The following is a 12850-nucleotide window of genomic DNA, read 5'->3' as shown; positions in this document are numbered from 1 at the left end:
TGTAATCTGTTTTCATGTAGAATATTGATGTAAAGAGCTTCTAAATTCAAGGTGGCCAGGATGGTGTTTTCAGGAAGATTACTGATGTTTTGTAGTTTCCTCAGGAAGTCAGTGGTGTCTCGAAGATAGCTAGGAGTGCTGGTAGCATAGGGTCTGAGGAGAGAGTCAATATAGCCAGATAATCCTGTTGTAAGTGTGCCAATGCTTGAGATGATGGGTTGTCCGGAATTTCCAGATTTGCGTATCTTGGGTTGCAGGTAGAAAACTCCTGGTCGGGGATTTGAAGAGTGTTAGTGTAAATTTGGTCCAGAGCAGCATCAGTGAGCATCATGAGTAGTTGTTTCAGGTTTTTTTGGTATTCTTTAGTGGGATCACAAGAGAGGCTTGTAGAATTTGGTGTTGGTGAGTTGTCTGGCCACCTCCTGTTCACAATCTGTTCTGTTCATGATGAGACTACAGCGCCCCTTTTGTCAGCCTCTTTAATTATGATGTTACAATTGTTTTTAAGGCTGTGTATAGCATAGCAAAGTCTCATAGAAACTGATTATTTAAAGCAATACACAATTTCACCACTCTGTGGCACCAAGCAATTGAAAGAAATCTTTGCACTTCTGAAGGAGTACTAAAAATCTTGAAATTGTATTTTATATGCAGAAAAAGACTTTATAATAATTGACATTTATATAGATCTTTTCATCCAATGGAGCCAAAGCACCTGAGAAATATTGAAAACTATTTCTATAAAACCTAATTTCATCCATCACTGAAATGCAGATTGTATCTTTTTTAATTAGAACGCAATGTGACAGATCAGAACAGTAACTAGAGCTGCTCAGGAAATATTTTTTTCTGAAAATGAGGAATACGGGATCTTTCAAAAAAGCTCCTTGCTGTCGGAAGAACCGCAGCTAGACTTTACTTTCAATTTCAAAAGGGCGTTTGATCGGCACAGTGCCTGAACATGAGTATGCAAATGAAGCCCGGGATATTTAAATCCCAGGCTCATTTGCACGTTCAAAGTGCTTGATTTGCATCCCTCTGTCGGCAGAGGGATGTAGTCTAGACATAGTCTAAATGAATAGATACTCTTCAGTTGTATTAATACTTTACCAGTGTAAAAACATTGTGGGCTTTTTTCTATTCAATCATAAAAGATATATGCTATCCTACAAAGTTTCTACTTATAAAAACTCTTGTGGAAGAGAAGAGGAGCAGCTATCCATTATTACTTTTCAGAATTTACCTGTCCTTCGTGTCAGGAGTATAATTACTGTCTACAACATGTACACTTAAGATGAAGAATGGTTCTAATATGTATCTGTCTGTGTAAGAAGACTTGGAGACCAACTAGGAGAATCTCAGAGTAGTCATGAAAGGTGTAAGATTCTGAACCAGTGTGTTAAAAGTGCCTTCTATGTGAATGCTGAAATCTCATAAGAACAACATCTTTAGCAACTTCAGTACCAGGCGTGATAGCAACTATATCAGATGTGGCCTGAAGCCAGTAGAGTTCTGAATGGTCTTTATACCACTAGATTTGCCACACTGAATCAGATAGTTTATATTTTGATGTAATCCAATTATATACAATAATGCTGTGCATTAATAATACAAATTAACCACCAAATTACTTTTCTCTTTCCCCCATAGAAGTCATATCAACCAACTACACACCACAAAGGATATAAATACAAAACAACTTGCAGGAAAAGATAATGGTTACTTCCTGACAAAGAGGTTTTGTCTAAAACTGTCTAAAGACCAAATAGTCCATCAGTCAATCAAATCTGGACACAACAGACATGCATACTGTAGGTGTGATGACACAGTCGGGGTTCCCCTGACACTGCACCCATGTAGCAGCAAGAACAGACTCCACCAGCCAATAGAATAGAAGGTTTATTGCTTCTCCAGTATACAGCACAGCATAGACTACAGGAGTCTGGGCCAGGGTGCCTCCAACCCCCTTTAAATGGGGTCCCTGAGCCCCTAAATTCCAGCCCCCTCCTTAGACTGATTCCTTCATGATTCCAGCCCAAGACTGCCACTGCCCCTTCACCAGAAACCTGGTGTTGGTCTCCGCCTCCCTGCCTTTGTCTCTCTCCCTGGGAGGCTGAGCCTAGGTGTCTGGGTTAATACACATTTGGATGAGTCAGTGAGAATCTCACATCACAGCGCAGGGAGACCCCGGATTACCAGGGGCAGATGACTGTTTTGCGGGGTCCCGGGCAGCATAATTCCGCGGGGCCCCCCCCTTTGCCACGGCGCACGCGCAGTGATGCCATGCGCATGCGCGATGGCGCCACGGCACATGCGCGGGGCTTTCTGAAGCGCGGGGCCAGGGGCGGCCTCCCCGTTCGCCCTGCTTTATATCCGCCCCTGCAGATTACAGAGCAGACAGCCCCCCCACTACGCCACGCTATGTATCTCAGTACATGCTGTAAGGTCGCTTACGCTTTATAACACTTTGTAATATGCCATTAAGTTTAGTGGTTCTAGTGAATAATTTTTTGCACTGAGCCACCTCATGGAGATTGTTTCTCTGATGTTCACTATTTGGTATTGTAGGCTTCTTTCACAGTCTAAGCTTTTTAGCAATGATATTTCTGAAGTTTTCTGTATACAGGCAGTCCCCGGGTTACGTACAAGATAGGGACTGTAGGTTTGTTCTTAAGTTGAATCTGTATGTAAGTCGGAACTGGCATCCAGATTCAGCCGCTGCTGAAACTGATCAGTTTCAACAGCGGCTGAATCTGGACACCAGTTCTGACTTACATACAGATTCAACTTAAGAACCCCAGGTGTCCCCAAGTCAGCTGCTGCTGAAACTGATCAGGAGCTGATTCCAGGAAGCCCGGGGCAGAGCAACTCTGCCTGGGGCTTCATGTAGTCAGCCACTGGTCAGTTTCAGCAGCGGCTAACTTGGGGACGCCTGGGGCAGAGCAGCTCGGGTGCTGCTGGGTTGGTCCACTAGCGCGGCCGCTCCTCGGCGCTACTGGACCAACCCAGCAGCACCCCAGCTGCTCTGCCCCAGGCGTCCTGATTCAGTCACTGCTGAAACTGATCAGGAGCGGCTGAATCAGGACTCCTGGGGCAGAGCAGCTGGGGTGCTGCCGGGTTGGTCCAGTAGAGCCAAGGAGCGGTGCTACGGGACCAACCGGCAGCGCCCCACCTGCTCTACCACAGGCCCCCGGCTTTGCTCCACGTCTCCCTGGTCTGCTGGGGGGGGACTAGCTGCGTGTCCCCCCCCCCCCCCCCCCCCCCCCAGCAGACCAGGGAGATGCGGAGCAAAGCGGCGGAGGACCCGGGCCGGACCGCGGCGCTTCCAGATCAGCATCACGGTCCGGCCCGGGTCCTCCGCCGCTTTGCTCAGCGTCTCCCTGGTCTGCAGACCAGGGAGACGCTGAGCAAAGCCATGGAGGACCGGGGCCGGACCCGCGGCGCTTCCAGATCAGCTGGAAGCGCCGCAGGTCCGGCCTGGGTCCTCCGCCGCTTTGCTCAGCGTCTCCCTGGTCTGCAGACCAGGGAGACGCTAAGCAAAGCAGCGGAGGACCCGGCCGGACCCGCAGCGCTTGCAGCTGATCTGGAAGCAGCCGCAGGTCCGGCCCCGGGTCCTCCACCACTTTGCTCCCCGCCTCCCTGGTCTGCTGGCTCCCCCAGCAGACCAGGGAGACTGGGAGCAGCTTTTCTCGCCCCGGAGGAGGCGGGTGGCGGGACCAGGCGTCCCGCCGCTCCAGTCCTCCGGGGCGAGAAAATCCCCGTTCGTAACTGCGGATCCGACATAAGTCAGATCCGCGTAACTCGGGGACTGCCTGTACTCATAAGAAGATATTTCTGAAGTTTTCTGTATACTCATAAGATACTAAACCTCTAAGTAGTCTGTGTATTGCAAAAATGTGTCTAAGTAGTCTGTGTATTGCAAAAATGGCAGTAGGAGTCAGTGTAAGAAAAATAGATCTGTAAGAGCATATCTACACTAGGAAATTATTTTGAAATAACTTATTTCAAAATAATGACTCCCAAAATAACTATTTCAAAATCAGCATTATTCCTTATGGAAAGCTGGAGTTATTATTTTGAAATAACCGGCCCATTATTTTGAAATAATGGGCTTAGTAGTATGGCTGTTCTGCTTGATATTTTGAAATAACTCCCTACTGTGGACCAGAGCTAAATGTGTACATTGTTTAGGGATGGGGAACCTCAGGCCCAGGGTCTGCTTGCCTCAATCTGGCCCCTGACGCTAAAGGCCTCCTCCAGCATTGGGGAGCCCACACTGTAGAACACAAAATCTACTAGCCTGTGGCCTGTAGGCTCTGCTATGAGAGAGAAATGTGAGGAGTGTCTTTCTCCTTTTCAGTGGGGGGGGGGGGGGGGGTTATTTTTTGTTTTTTGCTTCTTACTTGTGTGAGATTAGCTTTTGAAATAATGGGTGCACTATTCCAGCGTCTTGGAACTCTCATTCCATGAGGGTTAAGGGACATTTCGGAATAGTGCTTTATTTTCAAATTTGTCATGGTGTAGACAATGCCAAATTTCAAAATAAGCTACAGCCAGTCCCCGAGTTACAAACGCATCTCTCATTTCTGAGATGCTGATAAACTTCGATGTGTTTGACTTTTTCTTAAGGAAAATACAGAGCAGTGGTGGGCAACCTGTGGGCTGCATGTAGCCCACTGGGGTTCCACCGGCAGCCCGAAGACCCTCTAGCTGCCCTCCTCCCTCATGTGCCTCTTGTGCACTGGGACACTTCAAAGCCCTGCTCTTCCTATGTCTTCCCACTCCCTCCCAGCACTTTCAGAAGAGCTGGGAACTGTCTGATTCGTGCTCCATCCCCACTTCTCTCTCTCCCAGAGCTGGAACATGGATAATCAGCTGTTCACGGCTATTCAAGCTCTGGGAGGGAGGGAAGGAGTGTGGGGAAAAAGTGGGAAGGAGGGCAAATTAGGCGATTCACGCACTCTGAAAGTGCTGGGAGGGAGAAGTAGAAAGTGTGGGGCTCCAGTGCCCAGTGCACAAGAGGCACATGGGCATAGGGGGCCAGACGTTGGCCAAACGGGGGCCATGGAGCCACAAGTGGAACACCAGTGGACCGCAGGCTGCCCACTGATGTGAAGGAAGGCCACTCATGCAGCCCACCCACTATTTGTGATTGCTCATCTATATAATGTATTACAAAATGTAAAACAAAATTGGAGTGAAAGATAAAGAAAAAATAAACCAAAAATCAAGGAAAATCACAGGAAACACCACACTGAATCAAATCCATGGTCCATATAGTCCTGTATCCTGTCTCCAACAATGGCCAGCAACAGATGCTTCAAAGAAAGAGGAAAGACTCCTAACAGATAGAAGTGGGATAATCTGCTCTGCCACTCTCCAGTTAAGGTGTCATACTTCTTAATAATTAAATATTGATTTAACCCCTCAGATATGAGATTTGTATATTCCTTGTTATCCACATAAATGTCCAATATCTCCTTATAATCTAGCTAAATTCTTGGACTCAGTGGCAATGAGTGTCACAGTCAATGTACATGTTGTATATGAAAAAGTATTTTATTTCATTAGCTTTGAATTATCTGCCTTTTAATTTAAAGTAATATCCCCTCGTTCTTGTGTTATAGGACAGGAAGAACAGAAGTTCTCAATCTACCTTTTCTGAACTGTTCGATGTTATATACATTTATCATGTCCTCTCTTATTTGCCTAAGGTAAATAATCTTTTAATGAGAGAATTCTTTCATTCCATTAATCATTCTTAGTGTCCTTTCCTGAACTCTCTCTACATCTTATTGAGATGGTGTGACGGACCGGGCCGTGTCTGGGCACAGCTTAGGGCGTCCGCTCAGGGCGAATTGCTCAAATCCGGGGCTCTTTACAGTCCCCCTGACTGGCGACCTCTCCAAACAGGCCACAAACCAGTCTCACAGAGCGCTTCAGCAGCCTGCCTGAAGCCTCCCGAGCAAAACCCCTCCGACACCCCAGCAATATCCGTGCCCCAGATGGCCCCGGGCCTATACACAGGTGGGGGGTCCTAGCACCCAATCCCACCTACCCCGAACAAGTTCTGTCCGGTTCCAAGAAACCAGCCACAGATCCCTGGTCAATTTACCCTCTGGACCTTACCACAAATCACGCTGGGCCAATCCTTTAGAATCTATATCTAAAGGTTTATTATTACAAGAAAGAAAAGCATGAGAGTAAGGTTATTAAAGTACAGTATGTTACATGCACCGAATCTCCCAGTTCTCGATGCAGGCTCTAGCAGAGATGTTGCAGCTGCTGGTTTAAAAGTTCTTATTGCACATCCTACGATCAGGATGGGTTCACAGGTCTTCCAGGCTCTTCAATCCCTGCAGTGCTGCCTCTGGGATGAAGTGCTGAGCTGAGAACAAAATGGCATCGACCACATGGCCTCTTTATACTCCTTCCTGGCCTCTTCTTGCATGCAGCAGGTCACCTGGTCAGAGGCCAATCTCTATGTTTCCTGCTGGCTGCCCTCAGGTGACAAATCCCATTCTTTGGGTGTGTCCATAGCCTATTGAGAGCCATTGTTCCACAGGGCTTTGCTACTCAGCCTGTCCATAGCCATGCTTAACCACATTCACAGAAATATTCAGCTTCCACACAGATTACAGTTTCCTACCTACACACACAGACATTATACACTCACATAAATAGTGTACATAAGATTAACAAACAATAAACTCCCATCCAATACCCCACATGGCTCCCCCCATACCAATTTCTGGGGCCAACACCCCCACCTAGGGGTGCAGCAGCGATCTGGCTGCTTCCCTCCAATTCAGCAACGTGACAGATGGGGTAATCAGTTCTGCACACATATTCTCTGTGAAGGTGAATCACTTATTTATATTGGTAAATTATTTTGAAAGGTATAAGTATAATGATGTGAATATACAATATCCACTTATATAGTCATTGTAATATAACTGCATATCAACAGATGGATTTATGTAATATTTTCTAGCATCTTCTTATATCTAAAACCTACGCAAGAATAACAGAAGAGATATAAAATTGATGTTCTGGCTATTGTGGATTCGTGGAACTTTTTGCACAAGATGGGATTTCATGTTTATTACTCTGGCCAAACAAAAGCAAAAGAACAAGTACTTGATAACAGTAGGAAATTTCCAAATGAAAATAAAATTGAAAAGCATTAATGAAAGATTTCTAATTGGTGTATTTATTACGTTCTTGTGGTCCTGATACTGCAGAGATTTGCATCAGGGCCATACTGATGTTTCTGCAGAACTGGCCCCATGATGAAAGATATGGGAAAAGCCAACTAGAGTTCTTGAAGTTTTTCTTGAAGTAGCAAAACAAGGTACCTCATTATACAAATTTCTTTATACAAGGGTTTGATTATTAGATGGCTTGATTCCTCTGCCTGTATTCAGAGCCTGACCTTTGGCTAAAAATTAATTAATTTCAAACGGAACTAATAGCCAATCCTGTAATTAAGATGATCTAATCCTGTTTTGTCTGTTTGTCTGTACTGAGCATACTCTATCACAAAACTGCATGGGTTGAGCAGGTTCTCTGATATAGGGTCCCAGCACCTGATGGATAAGGCTCTACCAAATTCATGATTAATTTTGGTCAATTTCATCATCAGGGGTTTTAAAAAATGGTACATTTCATGATTTCAGATATTTAAATTTAAAAATTCACAGTGCTGCAATTGTAGGGATCCTGACCCATAAAGAAGTTGTGTGGGAGTTGCAAAGTTATTGTAGGAGCATTGCAGTCTTGCTACCCTTACTTCTGCACAGCTGCTGGCATCAGCATTTTCAGAGCTTGGCAGCTGGTGAGCTTCAGAGGCAGACAAGGAGACTCTCATGCTATCCTCATGCCTGCAGGTGCTGCCCCTGCAGCTCCTATTGGCCAGAAACCATAACCAATGGGGGCTATAGACACCTGGGCAGCACACAGAACCTCCCTGGTCACCCACTGCAAATCTAGGGACCCACATAGTCCACAGTCTGGCAGCTGTTTCATGAGAACCGTAGTAAGCACTGCTGAGAGGCCGTATTCCCAACCCCTTCTCACTTTCCAGCTCGCTGCCCCAATCTGGATTTTCCTCCCATAGACAAATTCCTTCCTGGGGCTGGACCCACGCTACCCCATACAAGAGGGCTACTCAACTTTGGAAGCCCCGAGGGCTACAATGATACTCACAGCACATGCCGAAGGCCACATCTTAAGTGTGGGTGCATACACATACGAATATATATGCAAATAGCTTGGGGCATAAATTCAAAGATTAAGGCAAGACTGCACACACACAGGCCTCATTTAAGTCAGTTCTGCTGATATTAATAAAATGAAATATTTATCTGATTTCCACCCATATGACAGCACTTAATGAGCAATGACAGTCCAGGAATTTATCTACTAAAACACATATCAACAGAAGACTATTATATTGACTCGCCATTGTGGAACATGTTCCCAGTGGAGGCCATGTTCAAAGGATCCCATCCACGGGCCATGTGTTGAGCCCCACGTAAACCCAAACCGCACCGCAGGCCGCAAACAAATGGGCTGCGGGCCGCATATTGAGTAGCCCTGCCATACACCAACCTCCAGTCCAAAGCCCTCTCCTGCACCCCCATCCTTCATCTCCGGTCCCACCCCAGAGCCAGAACTGCCAGGTGGTGTCCTCATCCCCCTGCACCTCAACCCACTGCCCCCCCGAGAACCCTCTCCTGCACCCTGAACCCCTACTTTGTGGCTCGATCCAGAGCCCACACTGCCAACCCAAGAGCGCTCACCACATCCTACACCAACCCCCCACACCTCTTAGCTTGGTGAAAATGAGTGAGAGTAGGTAAGAACAAGTGGTGTTAGGGAAGGGGCAGGAGTGTCCCTTTTTTGTGCAGTTAGATAGCTAGCAGCCCTAGCATCAGCACAGGGGCAGCCCTCACACTGACATGGATGGATGTTCCTGGCAGGCACCAACCCAGAGATCCCCATGCATGCCTCCTTGGGGGTGCCCCTGGTTGGGCCCCAGCATAGAGATATCCATCTCACTCAGTGAGTGCAGACACAGGGGCCCCCGTCCCCTGACTGGGCACCACTGGGGGGTACCCAGATAGGGGCATGCATCCCGATGGGGCACCATGACTGCCCCACGTGCCACATCGCCCTTTGCTGTAACTGGGAGGGAGCCATGGGAACTAGGACCATCCCCCCCACAAGTTGTGCCCAAAAGTTGCATCCTCGCCTCGCAGCTGCTAGGGGGAAGTGGGTGGCCTCACCCACCAGCCTGTGGCCGGATAGCTTCCGGCTCCTCATTGGCTGGTGGAGCATCACAAACAGCTGTGATCAAAATTGGCTCCAGTAGCGGTTTCTGACATACCAGCTTGTCAGATTTTGCTTCTATCGGTTTTACCTGCGATCATGCATGATTACAGGGGAAGCAGATTCTGTTAGATGGGCTCACAGTGTCACATCTTTCTTACTGCCTGTGTGCCTGCCATCTGCCCAGAGCAGCCTTTCACATCCCCTGGTCCAGGGTCAGCCAATTCTGATAGATGGAGGTTTATTGTGTCACATTTGGCTGCCTGCACATCCTCTGAGGCCAGGAAAGGATCATCAAGTGAGTGGCCTTAGTTTCTCACACAGACAGGGTGGGGATGGTGGGCACTGAGGGGCTGGGGTGCAATCGTTGCTCTGCCCTCTTGGCCAAAGGATGGTGCTGCAGTCTGTGAACATGGATGCACACGAAGCGCCAGTCTGCACCACGCAGCCCCAGGAGGCAGCAGCAGAGCATCCCATGGCTCCTGCTCACAGGCTCTGGGGAGTCCACCCACATTTCTGACCCCCAGGGGGACACCCTCCCACCAGGAGCCACTGCTAGAAGGAGACTGGGCACAAGGATGGACACACACACACACAGAGTGGAGTGCCACACATGGCACATGGGCATGCCTGAACGCTCGAGGCAGTACCTGCTCCCATGAAAAGCATACCAGGTCCAGGCGTGTTTTCTGCTCACACCCCTCTACACATTCCCGCCTCTCCCCCAGTGGCCAGGGATGCAAGGTCTCTTGCCTTGGGATGCCACCATTGCTGAAGCTGGCCTGTATGTGGCACTGATGGAAGCCCAACCATCTCAAGACCCCCTCCCGCCCATTGGATTCCAGTGTGACCAACAATTTCTCATGCCTGCTTGTACCCAGGATATGGGGCGCCAAGAAGCATGGTCCCCTGGGGATGTCTGGGCCACTGTAAGACAAGGCCCGCTGTTCAGACTACACATGATCTTGGTCTCAGACATCATCATCCTCTGACCCGGGAACTGTCAGTCTCAGCTCACAGATGATGGCACGGCTTCAGGGACAGTGTCTCCAGGGATGACTGACCATCTCGCTTTATTGTCCCCAGCTGGGTCAGCCATGACAGGGGTACGGGAAACACCAACTGAGCCAGCCTCCTGACACTGGGGGAGCCACAGGTGCCAGAGGACCCACGAAGACCTGATGCAGGAGCCGTCTCCATACTCCAGGAATGGCACAATACGCTGGCCCAGAAGTTTGGGAAGGACACGCAGTGGTGGAGAGAGATGTGGACATAGTTGCTGCAGCAGAGAGGCAACAGGTGTGCAACAGTGCAGGCTCTCCTCACCCATCCAGAGCCAGCTCCTGCTCCTTCCCCAGTCCCAGTCCCCCTCCTCCCCCATGCCTGACCTTGCTTCCACTCCCATGCCTGTCCCTGCCCCCCTCCCATGACTGATCCTGCTCCAGCCCCCCCCCCCTTGCTTGTCTCCCCAGACCTCCCCACCCCAGAGGTCACCAAGGTCCCCACACAAGAGCTCCCGAGCCACATGGCACTGCCAGCCCAAGCCCTGAGCATCTCTTCCTCCTCAACCCCCTTTCATCTCCCTCCCCCTCCAAGGTTCTCTCCCCCGTCCCTTCCCAGTCACTTCTACCCCAAATAAATCACCAAACAGTTCTGTTTTTATAAACCAGTCTTTTTTATTGTCTCTACAGGGGGGAAGGGGGAAAGGGAAGGATTTTTGGAGGAAAGGAAAACAGGGGCAAGGCAAAGACACCCAGCGGGGAGGCCCTGGGGAGAGTGTCACTAGGGTCCTTGTGAGAAACTCTCCCTCAGGGCCTCCCGGATGCACACCCCCGTCTAATGGGCCTGACAAAGCGCAGCTGTGCGAGGCTGCTCAAAGGCCCTTTCCTCCCAGCCAGCCTCTGCCCCCCAACCTGGAAGGAAGGCCTCCCCCTTCCACTTCACTATGTTGTGGAGCACACAACATGAGGACACCACCTGAGGATGTTCTGCTCCCCCACATCCAGGCAGGTCAGGAGGCATCTGAATATCGCCTTGAGATGCCTGAAGGTGCACTCCGCCTGCATGTAGGCCCTGCCCAGGCGGGCATTGAAACAGTCCTTTCTGGAGTCAAGGTGTCCAGTATATGGCTTCATTAGCCACAGCACGAGACGGTAGGCTGCGTCCCCCATGATGCACAGTGGCATGTCCACTTTCCTGACCCTGATGCTGCAATCAGGGAAGAAAGTGCTGGCCTCCAGCTTCTGGAAGAGGCTGGAGTTTCTGAACATGCGGGCACCATGCGCCTTCCCCAACCAGCGGACAAAGATGTCCGAAAACTGGCCGCAGTTGTCGACCAGGGCTTGCAGTACCATTGAAAAGTATCCCTTCCCGTTAATGTACTGAGATGCCTGGTAGTCAGGGACCCAGATAGGGATGTGGGTGCCGTCAATAGCCTTCCTGCAGTTGGGGAAGCCCATGGAGACAAAGCTGGCGACCATGTGCTCCATGTCGCTGAGGTGAATGACCTTGCACAGCAAGACGGTGTTGATGGCCCTCACCACCTACAGAAGGGGACAAACAAACAAACCAACCAGAGAATCAAAGGGGTGTGAGAGCCCTTGGGAAGTCCCCAAGCCCTTCCTCATTCTCCCCCAGACACCCCAGGAGCCACCCTTATGTAGCCTGACAGGGCTGTGTGAGGGCAGAAATGGAGAACCACCCAGGCACTAGAGCTTCCCCCCACCCCAACCCTCCCTTTCCCTACGGTCCCTTTTTCCAGTACTTCCCTCCACCCCCCAGGACTGTAGCCTGAGAACACCATACTTGCATGATGAGGGCCCCGATGGTTGACTTTCCCATGCTGAACTGGTTCCCGACAGATCGGTAACTGTTGGGCATGGTGAGCTTCCAGATCACGATGGTGACCCACTTCTCCAGGAATATGGCGCATCTCATTTGCTCGTCCCATTTTGTGAGGGCAGGAGCGAACCTGGCACACAGCTCCAGGAACGTATCCTTCCTCATACAGAAGTTTTGGAACCACTGCTGGTCATCCCACCACTCCGTCACTAGCTGATCCCACCGGTATTGGTGTCCGGTCACCAGAAGTGGCACTCCACAGTGCTTCTGAAAGAGCTGCCCCCAGGCACATGTTGAAGGTCTCCTCAAGCAGCTGGGGGTCATGTTCCTGCAGCGCCTGGAGTGCAGCTTGAAGAAACTGCTGCAGAAACTGCAGCATGACAGTCAGGGGCTGTTGTGTGCCCACAGGCAGTTCCAGCTCCGTAGCAGGGAGTGATGTGGTGTCCAAACACAGGGCAACCAAAGTACACAGTTCAAATGCTTTGCTGTCCCTCAGGGTATGTCTACACTACAAAGAACGTTAGTTCGAATTAACTTTGATAGGCGCTACACAAGCACTCCGCTAGTTCGAACTTAATTCGAACTAGCAGAGCGCTTAGTTCGAACTAGGTAAATATCATTCTACGAGGACTAAGCCTAGTTCGAATTAAGGGGTGTGTAGCCCCTTAATTCGAAC

Source organism: Pelodiscus sinensis, chromosome 3 (assembly GCF_049634645.1).
Source record: "Pelodiscus sinensis isolate JC-2024 chromosome 3, ASM4963464v1, whole genome shotgun sequence".
Taxonomy (NCBI): domain Eukaryota; kingdom Metazoa; phylum Chordata; order Testudines; family Trionychidae; genus Pelodiscus; species Pelodiscus sinensis.
Note: the sequence above shows the minus strand (reverse complement) of the source record.